The 20,724-nt window shown below is 36.6% G+C and overlaps 1 long non-coding RNA gene across 1 annotated transcript in view; it reads left to right on the top strand.

The window, feature by feature from the left end:
• The window catches only part of LOC149845817 (uncharacterized), a 34,902-nt gene extending 18,368 nt beyond the window's left edge, over positions 1-16,534 (top strand). The window contains exons 2-4 of the long non-coding RNA XR_016430226.1: positions 14,417-15,718; positions 15,842-15,961; positions 16,091-16,534. This is a non-coding gene — a long non-coding RNA (uncharacterized LOC149845817). The remainder of the gene's footprint in view (positions 1-14,416; positions 15,719-15,841; positions 15,962-16,090) is intronic.
• The last annotated feature ends 4,190 nt before the right edge of the window (positions 16,535-20,724 follow it).

Below are 20,724 nucleotides of genomic sequence, written 5' to 3'. Positions count from 1 at the left end.
TTCAAAAAGGGAAGAAACCCATTGGGTGTAGATGGGTTTTTAAAGTTAAAACCAAAAGTAATGGGTCTTTGGAAAGATATAAGACTCGTTTGGTAGCAAAAGGATTTGCTCAAGAATACGGGGTAGATTATGATGAAACATTTGCCCCTGTCGCTCGAATGACTAGTGTTCGAAGTCTTATTGCTGTTGCTTCTATTAAGAAATGGAACATTTTTCAACTTGATGTGAAAAATGCTTTCTTGAATGGTGATCTTAACGAAGAGGTTTATATGAAACCTTTTCCTGGCATGAATCTAAATGGAAAAGTCTTAAAATTAAAAAAGGCATTATATGGTCTTAAACAAGCTCCTAAAGCTTGGTATGACAAATTTAGCAATGTCTTGATTAATTTGGGTTTTATATCTTGTTATACTGACACTGCTCTCTTTGTTAAGAAAACAGGTGATCTTATAATCATTCTTCTTCTGTATGTTGATGACATGATCATCACAGAAAATGATAAAAAGGGAGTAGACGAGGTGAAATTTATTCTAAAGAAAACTTTTGATATGTCTGACTTTGGTTATTTGAGATATTTTTTAGGTATTGAAGTGACATATTCTCCTCGTGGATATATCTTGTCTCAAATGAAATTGGCAGTTGATATTTGTACCAAGTCAAGAATTTCGGATGAAAAACAGTCGAGACCCCGGAAGTTATAAATGCAAAACTCAGACTTGAAGATGGTGTTCTCCTTGAAGATCCTACGCCTTATCGCCAACTGATTGGCTCTCTAACCTACCTATCCATCACCCGTCCGGATATAGCTCATGCGGTTCATGCTGCAAGTCAGTTTCAGCATGCTCCTACTTCTGTACATATGACGACCGTGATGAGGATTGTGCGCTACATCAAGAACACCATCTCTAAAGGGCTTTTCTTATCCTCTTCTTCATCTCTTGAATTAAATGCTTATACTGATGCTGATTGGGGAGGAAATCCCAATGATCGAATCTCAGTCACTAGTTTTTGTGTTTTCTTAGGGGAATCGCTTATCACTTGGTGGTATAAGAAGCATCAAAAAGTTTCTTTTTCATCAGCTGAAGCTGAATATCGAGCGATGACAATGACAACTATGGAAATAGTATGGATTAGAAGTCTCCTCAATGACATGAGCATCTTCATTTCTACTCCTACCAAGATGTGTTGCGACACCAAGAGTGCCATCTATATTGCTAGCAATCACACTTTTCATGAGCGTACAAAGCATATTGAGATGGATTGTCACTGTGTTTGAGATGAATACCTCAAAGGGACCATTTCATTGCCATATGTTACTTCAGAGTTTCAATTAGCCGACTTCTTCACCAAAGCTCTACCAGCTCCAAGATTTATGTTCCTTCTTGACAACTTTCCGACTTCTTTCCGTAAAGTTTGAGAGGGGGTGTTAACTTATATACTTAAATATATATACGAATGTATATATTTAAGTATATAATTAAACTGTATAACCAAAATATTTGATAGGGGTATTTTGGTAATTTCACTGTACATTTTATTTTTAGATACTTTTCCTTTTTCTTTATTTTTCTTTTTTTCTTTTTCTTTTTTATTTAATGAATTTGGACCACATAAAGGGACCCAACCTCCTAGTCGTTGGGACCCCAAACGGTCATAAATATGACCGTTTGCGGCTCCCAACGGCTAGAAGGGAGCCCCTCTATGTCGTCCCTTGGGTCCTCCCTGCTCTATAAATTGAGGGCTCCTCCCTAATCCTTGTATGGCTTTTAGCCTCTCCTTTTCCCTTATTCAATAAAGTTATTTTTGCCTTTGAAGGCTTTTCACCCCTTAGTAGGTTATTTGCACTTGTATTGTGCTTGTGTTCTCTTTTTCACATTGTGTGCTTGTATTGTTGGCTTCCTTGCTTCTCCTCTATTCGCATGTTGGTGCTTCCACGTCTTTCATTACAAATGACAGTCAAAATAAGTGTATCAACTACTGAAACAAGAGTATAATCACAATGTCTCTTACGGGCTAATCAAAACACAGAAAAGTGTGAATAAACATCTCTTGTCTACATATAAGGATACTTAAACAAGAGACATAATAGGAAAAAACATATAAGGTAAGAAGAGCTTGTAATGAAAAACAAACTAATGTCACCAAGAAAAATAAGGATATTAATTTTAATAATCTTTCTAAACATCATTGTTTAAAAAATAAATAGCCATTACAAATAATCATAATTATAATCTTCCATAATAACAATGACCAAATAAACGAATGAGTGATACAATACACTCACATAACCAGAGATCAAACAATCGTCAGTTAGAGCCAGACTATAAGTTGACAAAAACTGAGGTGCACATGACTTACCCCAACAAAAAGGCCAAAAAGAAATGATGCATCATATAAAATTCAGTGATAGACAACCAAATGCCGGAAATCAATTTCCAAATAAGTTCATATATAAGAACCGATTTGGAAAAACAAAGTTTCAAGTAACGATAGATGAAAAATTTAGAATATACTGCAATCATGTGCACAACAAGATGAATACTCTCTAAGAGATAAAAGATCATGTATATGCAATAATCTAACGACTTTAAAGCCACATATCTTATACAAAAGCTATAAAAGATCACATAAGATATTTATAGGAACATGCACAAATAGCCATAAAGATACTTACATACTCAAAATATATTTTTTGAATTATCATGCTTACGCAAGAACCAATAAAACAATATCTCATTTTTAAGAGAGAGTATTAATTTCAATTTAATTTGATAACACGTCTATTTTTTCAACAAAATACCAAACAACAAATTTGAAATGACACAATCATTAATGACACAATCATTAATGACACATAAAACATGCATAAATACATATAAGGACACATGAATATACATATGATATTGTTAAAATGTATCTCCAAAGCTGTTGTTGTAAGTATATATATATATATTATTTTATTACCCAAAAGGGTATTATTGTAATTTTCCATCTTGCGCATATTCCACTTGGAATATGTTGTAATTTCTTTTCTTTCTTTTTTTCTTTTTGTTATTTTTTTTTTATTTTTTATTTTTCATAAAGGTACATTGGGGGTACCCCCAATAGAGTCGTTGGGGACCCCCCAACGATCATAAATGTGACCGTTAGGGGCTCCCCAACGACTCCTTTGGGAGCCCCCCTCTTGTACCCCTTTGCTCTTGTATAAATAGGGGTGTTCTCCCTTATTATTTTTCAAGCTTGAGAGCCTCAAGCATTTGCTCTTTTCTATAAAATACATGCCTTAGTGCATGTTTGCTACCTTTACGCTTTTTGCGTATTTTGTTCAAGTGTTGTGAGAGTGCCTTCGTGCACATCTTTTATAAAGTATTTGTGCTTGTATGCATATTGTCTCTTCGTAGACAATTTCACATGGTATCAGAGCAAGGTTGGTGATAGAGGATCATGGAATTCTCCTTTTTTTCGAGTGCCTCGAAAAGCGTGCCTTCGGATATTTGAAGTTTGAAGTGGTGGATCTTGCTTCTTAAATATTTTAGAAGAATCTTGTGCAAGTTAGAATTTGAAATATTGTGTTGGTACGCATTCTCTCTCTTCCTTTCTACTTCTTAATGGGTGAAAAAGAGTCTCATTTTGCTCTTGGCTTCAAATTAAATGGGTCCAACTATCATGTTTGGGCCGGAAACATGGAGACTCATATAAAAGGAAAAGGGCTATGGGGTTATGTGCAAGGCAAAATTCCGGAACCCAAAATTACCGTGGTAAACGGAAGTGAAATCAAGATTCTTGAGGAGGAAGAAAGAATCAAAGCCCTTGAAGAGTACTCTAAGAAACACGATGAATATGAAATGAAAAATTTCAAGATCCTTTCTTGGTTTTTCTCATTCGTGGAAAGTAAGATTAATGCCAATATTATTAAGTTCAAAAAAGCATCGGAAGCTTGGCATTATCTTGAGAAAATGTATACATCAAGGGATCTATCTCATAAATATTATCTTCAAAAGAAGACTCTTTCTCTTACTCAAGGTGAAATGACTATTAGATAATATTTTGCCGATCTTTCCTCTATTTGGGATGAGCTTGCCATGCTTGAACCAAAATGGAGTGGAGGGGCAATTGAACTCCGTCACAAGCAACTTGAAGAAGATCGGTTCTTCAACTTTTTGAATGGGCTAAGACCCGAATTTGAGCAAATAAGGTCATCTCTTCTATCCTCATTTACTCCTCCCTCTCTTGAAGATGTACTCACCAAACTAAGTGGTGAGGAGACTCATATGAGTTTATGTAAACAAGGATCAAATGTTCTTGCGGTTCCTTGTAATTATGAAGAAAACAATGAGGTCAATGCCGTATCAAGACCCGAAAACAATGTAAAAACCTATCGTCCTCCTCACTTTAAACCACAAAATCAAGGTGAAAATGGTGGACAAAGAGTAAAAAGGGACTATAGCAAAATTATTTGTCATTTCTGTAAAGAACCGGAGCATATCAAACCCATATGTCCCAAATGGAAGAAGCTTCTCGCAATGGCTACCACCGGTGTACCACAAAAGGAGGAGGCATCTTCAAGTGGGACACTCTATAAATCAAATAGTGGAAGCCCTTCAACCTCTCCTCAAGGGAGCTACCTCCGGTGCTGCCATATCCACTTCTTCCTCTCCAAGTAAAGTCTCTTGGCTCTTCGACTCCGGTGCATCCTTTCATATGTCCCCAAACGTTTTTTCGCTTTCCGATTATTCAAAAAATGTTTCTTCATTTTTTGTTTCCACTGCGGATGAAACCTCTCTTGAAATTAAAGGAATAGGTAATTTTGAAACTCAAGATTTTTTTATTCCAAAAATTAGATTTATACCTAAACTTAACTTAAACCTTCTCTCTGTTTCTCAACTCTCGGACCATGGTTGCGATATTAAATTCTCTTGTGATAAATGTTTAATACAGGATCGCCGGTCCAGAAAATTGATTGGGGAAGGCTTTAGAAAGGGAGACTTATACTATATGGAATCTCTTCAAGTTCCATTTTTTTTTGTAATGCTGCCCGACACAAAGATATAAATGTGTGGCACAAAAGACTTGGTCATCCTAATATCACCAAGTTATCTTATTTATATTTTGCAAAAGACTTATGTAAAAGCTCATTTTCTTGTAATGACTGTATTCTCGGAAAAATGCGAAGTTTACCTTTTGAGCAAATAACTATGTTCTCTTCTAAAACTTTTGAAATTGTTCATTCAGATGTTTGGGGACCCGCACCTGTTGCTTCAAAATGAGGCTTTTCTTATTATGTAATTTTTGTGGATGATTTTTTCAGATATTCGTGGATATATTTTCTTAAGTTCAAACATGAAGTTTTTTCGTGTTTCAAAACTTTTCATTCAATGATCAAAAATCAATTCAATAGTAACATAAAGATATTTAGAAGTGATTCTGGAGGAGGATATCTCTCCAATCAATTTAAGGTATACCTTAAGGATCACAGAATTGTTTACCAAAGGTCTTGTCCTAAAACCCCTCAACAGAATGGGTTGGCCGAAAGAAAACATAGGCACATCATTGAGACCACTAGGACCCTTCTTATATCCCAAAACATTCCTAAAACTGTTTGGTTGAAGCAGCTCTTGCTTCTGTTTATCTAATAAATCGCTTACCATCTAAGATATTAGGAAAAATATCTCCTTTTGAGGTATTACATAAGCTTGAACCTGATTATAATAGGTTGCGAGTCTTTGGGTGTAAGTGTTTTATACTTACGGATAAGAATGACAAGCTCTCTCCCAAGGCTATTTCTTGTGCTTTTCTTGGATATTCCGAAACTCAAAAAGAGTTTCGTTGTTATGACCTTTGAGATGATAAGTTATATGTTTCTAGAAATGTAACATTTTTAGAAAATGAAAGTGGCTTTGAAAAAAATGTTTCTCAACAAGAAATTTTGATTACTCCTTCCTATTTGACTTATTGTCTAGTAATGATGATATATCTAGTGATGATGATGTATCATCAAACCATGATGAGGAAAATGATGGTGATGTTGGTGAACATAACTCACTCAATGAACAAGAAAGTAGAAGTTCAAGTGATCCAATAACCTACTCTCGTAGAAACCAAGACACCTTTAGAAGTGCTATTGACTAATATAGTGAGCTTGTTCCCACTCTCGATCACAAAAGATCTGAAAGGAATATGAGACCTCCAACTCGTTTTGTCTCTTTTGATTCTTTTTCACCCTGATATAGGGCTTGTCTTAGTGCCATTCACTCTTATTTTGAACTGAGAAATTTTGAAGATGCTAAAAAATGTATAGAATGGAAAGAAGCTATGCAAAATGAACTTAATGCTCTTAAAAAGGCTGAAACTTGGGATTTCCAAACTTTACCCATAGGAAAGAAAACCATAGGTTGTCGATGGGTTTTTAAGGTTAAAACTAAGAGCGACGAATCTCTGGAAAGGTATAAAACTCGCTTAGTCGCAAAAGGGTATGGGCAAGAGTATGAAATTAATTGTGAAGAAACTTTTGCTCCCGTAGCCCGAATGATTACAGTTAGATGTCTTATTACTATTGCATCTATTAAAAATTGGAACATTTTTCAAATGGATGTGAAAAATATTTTTTTAAATGGTGATCTTAACGAAGAAGTGTATATGGATGCCCCACCAGGCATGAAGATTCCTAAAGATAAAGTTCTTCGCCTTTGAAAGGCCCTCTATGGTTTGAAACAACCCCCCAAAGCCTGGTATGACAGTTTACCAGTGTAATGCTGCAAAATGGTTTTTCCTCATGTTATACTGATACTGCTTTATTTACTAGAAAATCTAATGCAGGGATTGTGATACTATTACTCTACGTTGATGACATGCTAATTACAGGTGATGATGTTCAAGGAGTCAAGGGTATTAAGTCCATCTTGACTTCAAATATTGAGATGTCAGACTTGAGTTTTCTGACATATTTTCTTGGAATTGAGGTTGCCTATTCTCAACGAGGTTATTTCCTATCTCAATCTAAACTTGCTTATGAGATTATTGACAGGTTAGGGATTTCTGATGACAAAGTTTGCGAAACTCTTGAAGTCGTGGGATAAAAAATGAAGATTGACGATGGTGTTCCTCTAACCGATCCCACTCCTTACAGGCAATTGGTAGGCTCTTTGATGTACCTTAGCATTACTCGACCTGATTTGTCACATGCTATCCACATCGCCAGTCAGTTTCAGCACGCTCCCACAATCGTTCATATGAGTGCTGTTCTTCGCATCATCAGATACTTGAAGGGCACAGTGAATAAGAGAGTATTTCTATTTTTTTCTTCTGAATTAAAATTACTTGCTTATACTGACTCAGATTGGGGAGGTGACTCTAGTAACCGTCACTCCACCACTGACTTTTGTGTTTTCTTAGGTGAGTCTTTGATTTCATGGCGATGTAAAAAGCAACAGAAGGTCTCTCTGTCATCCACTGAAGCCGAATATAGAGCCATGACATCCACTACCATGGAAATTGTATGGATTCGACGCCTTTTGGAAGATATGAGAGTGTTTATCAGAGACCCAACAAAGCTATGCTGTGACAATAAAAGTGCAATCTATATTGCCAATAATCGCACCTTTCACGAGCGAACAAAGCATATAGAGATGAACTGCCATTATGTCAGGGAAGAATACTTGAAGAAGGTCATTGATCTACCATACGTGACGTCTGAGTATCAACTTGCGGACTTTTTCACAAAAGCTCTTTGTTCGCCCAGATTTCATTTCCTTCTTGACAAACTTGCGGTTATTGCACCGTAAGTTTGAGGGGGGTTGTTAAAATGTATCTCCAAAACCATTGTTGTAAGTATATATATATATATACTTATATATATAGAGATGCATATACATATATATCATATATGTATACGTATCTCTATATATATAAATATATATATATATATATATTATTTTATTACCCAAAGGGTATTATTGTAATTTCCCATCTTACGCATATTCCACTTGGAATATGTTGTAATTTCTTTTATTTCTTTTATTGTATTTTTTTATTTTTTATTTATTTTTCATAAAGGTACATTGGGGGTCCCCCCAATAGAGTCGTTGGGGACCCCCCCAACAGTCACAAATGTGGCCGTTGGGGGCTCCCCAACGACTTCTTTGGGAGCCCCCCTCTTGTACCCCTTTGCTCTTGTATAAATAGGGGTGTTCCCCCTTATTTTTTTTCAAGCTTGAGAGCCTCAAGCATTTGCTCTTTTTTATAAAATACATGCCTTAGTGCATGTTTGCTACCTTTACGCTTTTTGCGTATTTTGTTCAAGTGCCTTCGTGCACATCTTTTATAAAGTATTTGTGCTTGTATGCGTATTGTCTCTTCGTAGACAATTTCACAGATATACCAATAGAGCAAACTCACAAGAGCTTACAAAGTATCCATGACATAACTATTGAGGTCATGAATACAAGAATTTAAACTTTCTTAAGTAGCATATCTCAATAAAAGCACCACATAAAATTTAAAGAACATGCTTTGACATGTGCATAAAGTCATCAATTACGATAAACACAATAGATATAACAAAAATTGGCATTTTTGTAAACATGAAAAAACATATAAGCATAGTATTTAAGATGTTAAGAAACCACATATTCTTGCAAAATATAATTTTCATTACGATATTTTTCAAAAAATATATATTCATAATTGAAATATATGCTTCAAGTAAATATGTTTTACATAAAATCATGTCAAAAGACAATAATTTCCATAAATTCTAATTTTAATTAATTTGAAAATATATTCATTTTTAATAAATAGCCACAATATTTCAAATATATTTTTAAATATATACTATAAAAGTTTAAAGTAGAGAATCCAAAGAAAAATACATACTGGAATACGAGAGTTTTGAGTCCAAGCCGTACATCAATTCAAATCTTTCTTTTCAAGCACAAACACAAACAAGATGCCAAGACCAAGATGCCTTGCTCCGAGACCATGTCATGAAATAGTGCGAAACCTAAGACATTCCAAATCGTAGTCCAAATGCCAATTGAAATGTATTTGAATACAAACAATGTGCAAAACTTGATACGTATGAATAAATGATTGCATTCATAATGAACAAAAATACATAAAAGAAATAAATACATAAGGGCCTCACTAAAATACACTAAAACACACACAAAATAACCTAACACTACCCATCACTCTTACATCCACAATAAGCACACACACCCCATATACAGTGAGAGAAAAGAGAGGAGAGAGAAAGTTTTCTCTAGCCATTGGACTAGAAAACTGGCTGATGGGCTTAGTTCCCAACACAAATCTAGCTATTGGGCTGAGTTACCAACTGGTGTAAAGTCAACTTTAGTTGACTTTACAATGAATATATATGTATATAAATATCTATATATATATGTGCATATAATATAAATATTATATATATATATAAATATATATACATATATGTATATATGTACATATATATAATATTATTATATACATACAAAAAGGATAGAGTAATCTTAACAGATCCGAATGGATATATGGAAACCATCACCTAGTATGAAAATATAACCTCCAATATCAGTCATTGCCATGCATGATTTTCTGCCACTGGGATTTCAGTATCTTAAGAAAGCCAATTTTTCCAAGTAAAGAAGGAAAACCTAATGCTTGGACCTTAGTCAAAGCAAACTTAATTTAAAATAGGGTAATTTAAGGGTATGCTAGCTATCTTAAAAACAATAATATTTAAATACAAAGGATTGATTGAAACGTGTGTAAAAAATATTGGCGATATATTGAAGATATTGCAATTTTATTGTGATATTTTCAAAGGCTGATACATCCCCAAGAAGAGGTGATATTTTCAAAATATCACCTATTTTGAAATATCACATTTTGTCCCAATATTAATTCAATAGAATCTAATATTTTGATCAGTCACATATATAAGTGATATTTTGAAATATAGCTTTAAATTCATAAAACTATATTAAAGTAAAAATATCACAATATTTTGAAAATCTCAGAAATATATATATATATATATATATATATATATATATATATATATATATATATATATATATATATATATATATATATATATGAAAAATATTTGCTACTAATGAAGGTAAGAAACTAATGAACTAGATATCATAGGTGCAAGTTGTGTCGTCTCAGCATGGTTTGTTTACTAAGGATCAAGGCTTGGATCATGCTTCTCTGATGTAAAGATGTGATCTTTTGAGTTATGAAATTTGTCACATTGTGGGCCATTGATTTTTGGACCCCTTTAAAAACTTAATTACTTGTCATAATCACATGATTCAACACGTTTCATACTAAACAAACCATGTAGATCACGTCTGTAACATTTGATGTACAAAAAATTGGAAATTTTTGAAGAAAAGAGTGATTTCTACCCATTAGTTCCTTACCTTCATTAGTAGCCAATATTTACCAATACATATAGTGATATTATTGTAATAATATCACGATAATGTCACAATATTATGAGTTACTTTTTACTTTTTTTTCTATATCTTAACTATGTTTTCTTTCTTTCTTTTATATTTTTACTTATTTCTTTTATTATATGTGAATTTTATTATCTAAACATGTTTTTCTTACTTAATTCTACTATTTTTATATTTTAAAAGTTTCTTTAAGCATGAAGATTTTCCCAAGATTTATCGACTAAACCTGTATTATCATGAGAAATTGTGATGGAGACACGACCCAACTATGAGAGGTCGGCCTCTCGAATGCGCATACATGCCAAGTTTACGATGCGGATGCTATAAAACCTAAATGGGAAAATAGATTTTGAAAACTATTTTTGTTGTTTATCGAACATAAAGACAAAGACTAACTATGCTAATGCACCTAATACTACGACACTAGACAAAGGCATACGGCTACCTATATATATATATATATATATATATATATATATATATATATATATATATACACACACACACACACGGGGCTGATATATATATTTGATTCACTGAATGGGAATTCAACAACCATGCAATGACAGATCTAGGTGCACTAGTACTCTGTACGCACAAGTTCAGTTCTGGTAAACAGCATTGATCGCAACCAAACAGATGCAGGAAAATTCAGTTTAGGAATTTCACAGGTTCACAGAAATGCGATGATTCAAATTTCTGCAGAAAATTGGCAGGTACGAGCTACTTCAGCCACATAACAGGCTTAATTAACAAAACACAAACAGATTCGAATTTTCAGAACAATCGGCAACACTTGAACTAATGACAATCACGAACCAGCAGTGTTTCTGGTTAACTCAAATCTCGTCAGACCAGGGAACTGACATCCCACGGGTCGGATCAGATCTGTGAAACAGGACAGACCACGGTCTGGTCCTGTTTCACTAACGGAAACAGTAAGGGACGTGAGTAGAACAGTCCCGGATCAAGTTGCACATGACAGCAGTTCGGCGATGAGTTCACCAAACAGAAATTTAAATGCGTACAGTCAACTCATAGCTTAAACGGTTGACAGACTGATTCAATGATCAGTTCATGCATTCAAACACGTGTTCAATGGACAGAAAATAGCAAGAACATGAGATAATGTCAGATATCTAAGTTCAGATTTTAACATGTCAATTCCAGGAACATACCAACAGGGACAATAATGGGATTAAGACTTGCAAACACTTGACACACAGCCACCTAAGCTAACAGTGTCCACAAGACTTTAAACATGTGATTGCAGCATTGAATCACGTACAAAAATATGCTGATATGCAATTTTCTAAACAGAGTTGTGAACAAGAATCTGATGGAAATATTCTAGCAAGTTCTGTTTTGGCAGATTGTCAGAGCAACACATCAATCATGGGTTCACGCACTCTATTGATTCAAGCATACACATGGTGAACATAAAATAGTTCAAATGTAAAACATGTATCTGAAAATGGGTGGTTCCGAAACAGCCTTCACACGAGCTTCCCGGAGATTCCAAGTTCGCCACAACCAAGACCCCTCACAAGTTTATGTTTCCTCACCTTTTCCTTCCATGTTTCTTTTACAAAAATTTTCAAAGATAGTAAAAAAAACCCCTACACATTTTTCTTGAGCTCTTTTAAATAGGGAAGAAGGTGGTTGTGGCTCCCATTGGTCCCTTGGGAGGCTACCTTCCAAGAGGCCAATGAAGGGCCATCTTTTGAAATTTTTGTCTTACTCTCCTTTTGGCTGGCCAATGGAGAGCCACCAAGAGAGAGAAAGTCCCAAGAGGTGGGTGCCCCTTGATTGGTCACTTAAGTGACCACCTCATTGAAATCCCAATCATAATTGACCACATGACATGTGTGCCTCCAAACAAAAATGAATCCAGATCTGGATAAAAAATAAAAAACCTACCCAATAGACCCACTACACCCTCTAGTATCTCAAAAGAAACCCTACTGGATGCTAGAACTATCCGAGTCCGTAAGATCCAACCCCTATAAAAAAATAAAAAATAAAAAATAAAAAATAAAAAATAAAAAATAAAATAAAAACATCACAATATTGTTCTAGGTTTTGAAAATCACAAAATAGGAATCAAGTGAGAATAAATTTTCTGAGACGTGAAAACCAGAATTCTCAGAAAATTATGAAACTGAAATTACTAAAATGCCCTTGAGATCTGTTTGGACTCAAATGGATCTAATTTGGATTGGATCTTTTTCGTTAAGCTTTCCTGGATCGCTTAATCAGTGGCGGATCCTCTTCTTGCTCCTCGTAGAGTGTGAAATGGCCCGGATGCTCTGCATCAAATTGCCTTACCGAGATATAGTCGAGACCGATATTTGTGACTATGCTTTCAATACATGTTATACGTCTAATATTTTCAACGCATTATCCTGTATTGCTTTTATATTTTTATATATATACTGCTAATTTCTTTGATTATCCTAAAAATAAATTTTTTTATTTTTATCAGGATTTCCTAAGAATGATATTTGTGACTATGATCTAAACTAGAACTAGAAATCTTTGAGGAAACTGAATTCATTCAAGTTCATAAAATTTTGGTTTGGAGTCAGTTGTAGGCTACTAGCAATAACAAGCTAAACTGTTGTCATTAAGTTCTACAACTTTCTTGAATGCGATGTTTCACCTTTTTGCTCCAGATTTTAATAATGGTTTTGAAAATTTTAATATATCCATTTAGCCTAAATTCCTTTAGAAAGCATCAAGTGCCACTCCATTCCCTATCACTGTCAAAAAATCTATGACTATTTTTTGAGCTGCAGATCACAACATTTTCTTTTAGAATATTGAAATTCCTTCGATTAGAACCTTGTTCTATGAAAGTACATGGATCACTGATTCTATAAGTGTAAATCATTCATGTGCCTCTAGAGACAGATAACTTGGCCATGATTGACATCTTCCTTCAAGATTTTTGAGGTTGATAGTAGGTTGAGTATCTAAAATTTTGATTTAGTTCATGTGATTAACCACAATTGCAGCTGACACTACTATAACTTCATCGCCAAACCCTACCCTGTTATGTTTTCAGATTTGCTTAGCTTACAAAACTAACTAAATTGGTTCAAGTGGGCTAGGCATCCAATCCAGACGCATACTGTCGTTTCCATTATATTTGTCTTCAGAATATTAGAACCAGATGAAGGATTCTGAGAATGCCAGCATATTGTGGTGGTAACAAAGTTCCATTCAATGAGGAGATTATGTAAGTCTGGAATTCCTCTAAATTCCAAGTTTCTAAGAAGCTGCCTTAGATTATTGAAACCAAACAGGTGGCTACTTATTTTTGTGAACCTGAGAAAGAAGTTATTCAAGGAAGATGTATTCTATGAAATTTTGTATCTGAATTATTGGATATGGCCATCAAATATTTAAGGTTTTCTTGACAATAGCTTTTCTAAATAATTGCCATAATTAAGCTAAAGACAAGGATATTTATGCTGAGAATTTCTGCTATTATGAGTGTGCATGTGTTTTTCTTAATGTATATCTCATCAATATGTTCTCTCCCTTTGTCTTCGCTTAAATTGACTTGTCTTTAGCTTTTTGTAGGATCCACACCGATATTTGTTCTTTTTCACCATTCATGATAGCCTTTTGTAGGTTTAGGTTGGAATCTTATTTAATGAGCTGTTGTATGCTTTGGATGTAAGGATGATTCATCTAGCAGATTATCTCCATCTGCTCTTATGCTGTATGTATTTCACAACATTGCTATCAATTTTCTGGTCCTGTTGATATTTGCTGCAATAAATAAAGTTTATATGCCATGTTTGTGTAATAGATCTTGAGATCTGGTGTTGGCTAGAGGCATTTTATATTGTGTTATGGCAATATTGAAAATATAAAATATTTGTCATACTCTAGTTTTCTCTTTGATGATTGGTTTCTGTGTTGTGTTTGAATGGCAGATTAAAGAACTACTTTACGAGAACTGTACGAAAAAGAAGTTGCTGCCCAATGGAGCATGCTTGCAAAGGACAAATATCAGAATCAATTTCTGATGGTGTTTTTGAAGTATGGGGGGAACCTGCTATAGTAATAAATGGGATCCCAAATGCAAGTGCTAGTTGTGGCTGTGTTAGTCACCCTGATGTTGCAAGTGATGCAGAATCAAATGTTAATCATGGGTATGGTGAATGGTTGGAAGGGAGGGAAGTAAAAAAGATGTTTGGGAAGAAGTATTATGCTGGCAAGGTAACAAAATTTGACCAAGAAACAAACTGGTATAGGGTGGTATATGAAGATGGTGATTTTGAAGACTTGGAATGGCATGAGTTACAGGATGTGCTTGTCCCACTTGATATTGCAATTCCACTAAAAGAGCTATCATTAAAAATTCTCAAGCATAAGCATTCTGCTTGTAAGACTAGAGAAAGTAGAGCTAAACCAAAAACATATAGTAACAATGCAAATCATAAGAGGAAAGAAAGAGTGGTATTATCAGATGTTTGCATGATAACAGATGGAAGGCAGACAAAAAGAAATGTTCGTGGACGAAGGGCACCAGAAAAAATATGTAGATGGAGAAATAGGAAAAAGGATAACAATAAGGCAATGAACGTGCAAAGCAGCAGTATTGATGAAACAAATGCATTTGAGAATGTCTTATCAAAAAATGCATGTGATAATGATAACATCGAACCTAGTCCCGAAGGCTTGGTAAGTGTAAATGGGATTATGCAGCAAAACTGAAGGAATGCTTCAAGATGTTAGACTATAAGGCTTATTTTTCTGAAGTGTGTTATCTATGTCAACTTGTTTGAAGTTGGATTCCAAGGTTCAGTTTTCTCATATCGTTTTTGAATCTGTGAAGACTAAAGATTTTAATGAAGAAAAGGAAACCAAATTTTGTGTACATGTGCATATTTCAGTAGGCGCCCATGGAATATGTTCTAGAAATTCTACTTGTGAAATTGAAACTGGGTGGTGGTGTTGTAGCTGAATTCCTGGCAGCTTTTCTCTAGTGGTTTTGTCAGAGTAGGGCTTCTACAGCAGAAGACACCTGAGGAGAAGTGAAACCACTTGGTACCTAGACCATGTTTTACCTATTCGAGATTCTTTATGGTTATTGGAAATTTGAGTGGCTACTTTTCTCCAGTTTGGTCTTGCGAATGCATCAGAATCTGCCAAAATATGTCAGAATCTTGACAGAATGGGGCTTCAGATTAACCTGGATTGCTGGCTTTTTATGAATGGTACCTGACTTCCTGGTAAAGTCTATTCTTTGTACCTGAACCATTCTGATGTGCGCTGACCTTGCATCCCCTTCAGATACACTGGTTGCGTAATTATTCATGTCCATGACTTTCTGCAGTGTTAATATTATTTGTCAGGTTGGACTATGAAGGGTTGTGACTATGAAAAAAGGCGGCCTCTGCTACATCATTCACGATGCCTTGTCCAATGAGCAACAAGATATCATACCTCGTAGCTTTGAGCAGGGGCACCTTAAGGTCCATCAATGAACAACCTTGGAACTCTTCTGTTAAATTTTATAAAAACGTGATAAGCAAGAACTTTCTTTATGTGAAGTATGACATGGACTTCTGTCATCAGTTACTAGTAGTTTTTTTTTTGACCAGTTATACAACTATACCATTGGGTTTTGGACCTGCAACGTCCCAACACAAGGTGACGTGCACTAGCTGCTCCTACCAGACAAGCGGAGTCCCCGTTGGTGAGTTCCTAGTAGTTACTGGACTATGACTACATAGCCAGCCATCACAGTTTTTTCAAGTGTAACCAGGCTTCTCCTTGAGGTGCTCGTTGGTGTTGCTGCATTTAGCATGTACAATTGCTTGTTATTTACTTGCTAAATGGTATTTCAATTGAAGAGCCGAGGCATTTCAAAAGCGATTAGCTCAAATGCTAGAGAAAGGCCTTGATGAACAGATACATGCCACTCCTGTACTTGAACCATGGAGATTTTGCTCATGTATTGTAAACTTATGCTTACTGGATAAATTACTGCATGTATAAGTAGTCTATAACATCATAATTCCTCTTCTGATTCTTTCTGGGAAAAATCTCCGGTTATGTCTTTCTATATTTCATTTTCCATTGTAGACCTGCCGTGATGTATGACAATGTTTGACATACGAGCCCAAAAAAGCTGTGGCTGAGAAATGACTCCAACTTTTCTGTTTGCTTTTTATTAAAAAAAATAAAAAATTGGGGAATTCAGCGTCCTCCGATTTATATTTTTTAAGTATGAATATTACATTCAGTATGTATTTCTTAAGTATGACCATGTTATGACTTATGAGGCACATAGAAGGCATTGGTGTGGCCCTGCCTGGATGGTCCGGATGATCGCCTCCCAAAGGGGATTGGTAATGAAGCGATAAACTGAAGTCACTAAGCGCCTCGCGTGCTTGGGCACGTGTGTGAGGGGGTGCCAAACCACGATAAATAAAACTCACGCAAGAAGGGTTAAAAGTCAAAGTGAGGAGAGGTTTCGTCTTAGTCCAAGGACTAGGAGTACAAGTTCTGTCAACGAGGGTGCAGGCCCAAATACACACCTCGAATGAGGCTCTAAATGTGCGTGCAGGCACTTAAGTTATAAATGATCATACATGCAAGAGACATGTACCGGAAACTCTTTGGACTCGCCCATCATCCGACCCTTTTTCCTCATAGGGGATTTTTCTTGCCTCATCATGTAGGAAGTCCTAAAAAACTTCCCTAGACTAATCAAGATCTTGAAGTGACTGTCCCACTTCATTGTTCTTATGAGCCCCCACTAGGGCATTGGGAGCATATGCAAGAGTGCCCTCTTTTTAATCGTAACACCTTCTTCCTTATCATGGATTGGGGTCAATTTTGAGCTCTTGGGTGCTCCTTGCGGGTATAGTTCCCTCATAGTTGTCCTCTGGAATGGGCCCAAATCTTTTAAGAATACCTTCTTCGAATCGGGTCTAATTGGTTTTCCCCTTAAGAGCTCCCACAAACGGAACCATCTAAGTGTGCTTCCAATTAGCTTGGGAATGATCACCTCCACTCTTGAGTTCCAAGGAATGTGACAAACACATGAAATAGCAGTTTGCTCCACATAACCATTCCCTTATTTCATTTCCATCGCACATCAAAAGTTCGACCTTCAATTGCCGCCTTGTCTATCTTGGCTTCCCCAAGGTGCCTTACCACAAACTGAACCCTCATTAACCATTGGGAACCTTTTTGGTCCCTCTCTATCAACTTGAGACAATTCCACCTCCTCATTTCCTTTTTCCTTCATGCAACAAGAGATGAATTGAGTCATGGATTGCTCATGCCTTCACATACTCACATTCATCTCCTCGCTTTTGGGGAAACTGATGTATCCTTAGGTGACAAATCGGCCTCTTGTGGACATCATAGGATCCTTAGGAGCCATATAGCCAAATCGTGGGGACCTTATGGCCGGTTGGCACCGAGGTCTAGGGAACCCCCCTCTCACGAGGTTGGGTAATCACTTCCCGATGCGATCACTGGCCTCTTGGCTACTATGAGCTAATCTCCCCAGCATTTCCCTTTGGAAGGCTTCATAATGGATCTTAAGATCCTCATTGGACTTATTTGGAGCCATTGAGCCATCTGCTGCGGCTCTGATACCAATTGGTGCGGCCTGCTCGGATGGTCTGGATGATGTTGCCATTGGCTTCGTAATTTTGTTTAGAGGGGATGCAATGGATTGGTAATGAAGCGACAAACCGAAGTCACTAAGCACCTCAAGTGCTTGGGCACATGTGCGAGGGGTTGCCACTGTGAGTGTAGCATGCAAACCACAATAAATACAAACTCAAAAGGCTAAGTGAGGAGAGGTTTCGTCTAGTCCAAGGACTAAGAGTACAAGTTCTCTCAACGAGTGTGAATGCCTGGATATACACCTTAAATGAGGCTCCAAATGTGTGCACAAGCACTTAAGTTACAAATGATCACACACGTAAGAGATAAGAAAATTTGCAAGTGCGTTGCATGAAATAGCACAGAGCCCAAGGTGCGTGTGTCACTTGCCATGTGCGGGGAGTTGCGCGCACGGTGACTATCACAGCGCGGTAGCATGCGTGTGTGCACATGCCCTACTGTGCGTGTGTGCGCTGATGTGTGAGCACGATCAAGTCCTTAAGCATTTTGCCACACTTATGGCAATTGTCTTAATTTGCGCAAGTGGCGGTTGAACTTGTTGCGTAGCGAGGGTGCAAATGATTTGATTGATGCGCAAGGGTGCGCCTAACTACCCGAAACCCATAAGGCTTCGATGTCTTACAATCATAATCCCACACGCTCTCTCACAGATTTAGATAGCGTGCTTAAAGATTAATACATAAAAGAGAGAAGATTCAGCCGTTTAGTACTAGGCTCACAGAGGTTCGCCAAGCACCGACGTGGTTGCACACATACACGCCTCCGTTTGATCGACCCTATGTGAGAAACTTCCTTTTGGTGAAGGACACCTAAAGATGCCTTCAAACTGCGAGGATGCTCCCGAGCTCACGGGATGTGCATTGATTTCACGTTCGCCATTGATCACTCATCCAAGGTGGCCCAAGTAGACCCAAATGCTCAAGGCACTTAGGTGAACCGATTGGGAATTAGGAAGGATCCTAATCCCCGGTTTAAGTATACACTCCCACTTAATTGGAGAAGAGAGGGAAGATGAAGGCTAAACCTTCCTAAATCCCAATTCCTAAAGAGACTAAGCTCACACTGGAGTTCACAAGTTCATTCTTTTTCATTTCAGTAAAATCGCCCCCCCCCCCCCCTTGGACTTTTATAAGGTGGTTCTGAATACAAGTGGCATGTGGTTTTAGGAAAACCACATTAACTCATTCATGATTACAAAAGAAATCTGAAGGCTACTGTGGTTTAAAGCAAAACCATAGTAACCGTTTATCATTAGAGAGCCAAACTAAATGCTTTACATTGTTTGCTACTGTGGTTTAAGCTAAAACTACATTAACCTACCATTTTAAGCACTCATTAAAGGAGCATCAGAGGGTGATGTGGCAAGGTGCGCCCCTCAGAGAGTGAGATGGTTGCTGAGGTGGCCAAGTCGTGGGCCCCACAAGGGTGCTGATGTGGCCATCTTTCAAAATCGATGGAGCTTCTCCCTTTTGCATAAAAACACTCAGTTCTTAGGCGGGCTGGGCATAGGTGGGTCCAGGACGGGGTTCCAATGGCTCTTGGGTTGTGGTGCGTGTGTATCGAGGTAGTCATTCGTACACTGATGGCATCCACAGGGGTGTCTAACTTTATGAGTATGAAAATCGAAACACCACCACACCCCAGGGCTCTTTTGGCATAAATTTTCAGGGTTCTTTGTGGTCCCCAACCTTCTTCGTAGAGGTGATTTTTTCCACAGTACTTCCAACAATTATTTTGACTAGACTTCATTCTCAAGTATTCTGGAGTCATCAACGATGATTTTTTTCGGTAAGCATATATTTAACGGCTGAACCAATTAATTTTTTTGAAACATAATTTTTTTTCATTTGTTTCGACAATTCATATGCTTCTATTTCATCCTTCAGTTTTGTTGTTTATATGTTGCGGATCTTGTATAATAAATATGGTATGTTGTGCATAATGTTTTTTTTTTTTCTTAACAATTTGGGTTTTTGTCGTGTGTCTCTATTGCACGTTTGTCTACCTATATTCTTTGTCTTGGTATTATAGAAAATTCTTAATTTATTTAATACGATATGCAAACTCAGAAGACTATGTTAGAAGGGTTCACACCCAAATCATCTTCTAGTGTTAGTACATCCTTTGTACTATGAAGCAAATAGCTTGCTTGACATGCAGATAAACAAGGAGCCACATCCAATGCCAAGAGTCTGGGTGTCTAACATTTTTTATGAAAAAGGCACCTTTCATAAACTCAAAAAACTGTGCTTAAATACTCAACATAAAATACAAAAAAAGTTGCTAAACAACAACTAGCCATTTCACAGTGGCCCATATCTAAAAAAGAATGCATAGAGACAATTGAAGGGTTTGTGGCCAAAATCTTGTCTCCCATTTCGAAAGCATCTAAAGAATGGGAGGATGACTTAGTAGTAAAGAAGAGTGACCCATTGGCTTACTCTGATATTGTTGTAAACCTGAATGCTAGATAGATAAGGCTAGAGATGCTGCCAATTGCAGTAGCAATGGCAAGATGAGGATGAAGGTACCTCACCAAGGAGAGGATGAGAAACCTAAGGCTGAGGTTAAAGTGGATCATCCTCAGGAA

This window comes from Nuphar pumila, chromosome 2 (assembly GCF_984573655.1).
Source record: "Nuphar pumila chromosome 2, dmNupPumi1.hap1.1, whole genome shotgun sequence".
Lineage (NCBI taxonomy): Eukaryota > Viridiplantae > Streptophyta > Magnoliopsida > Nymphaeales > Nymphaeaceae > Nuphar > Nuphar pumila.
The sequence above is the reverse complement of the archived record's forward strand: the minus strand, read 5'-3'. Positions and strand labels throughout refer to the sequence as shown.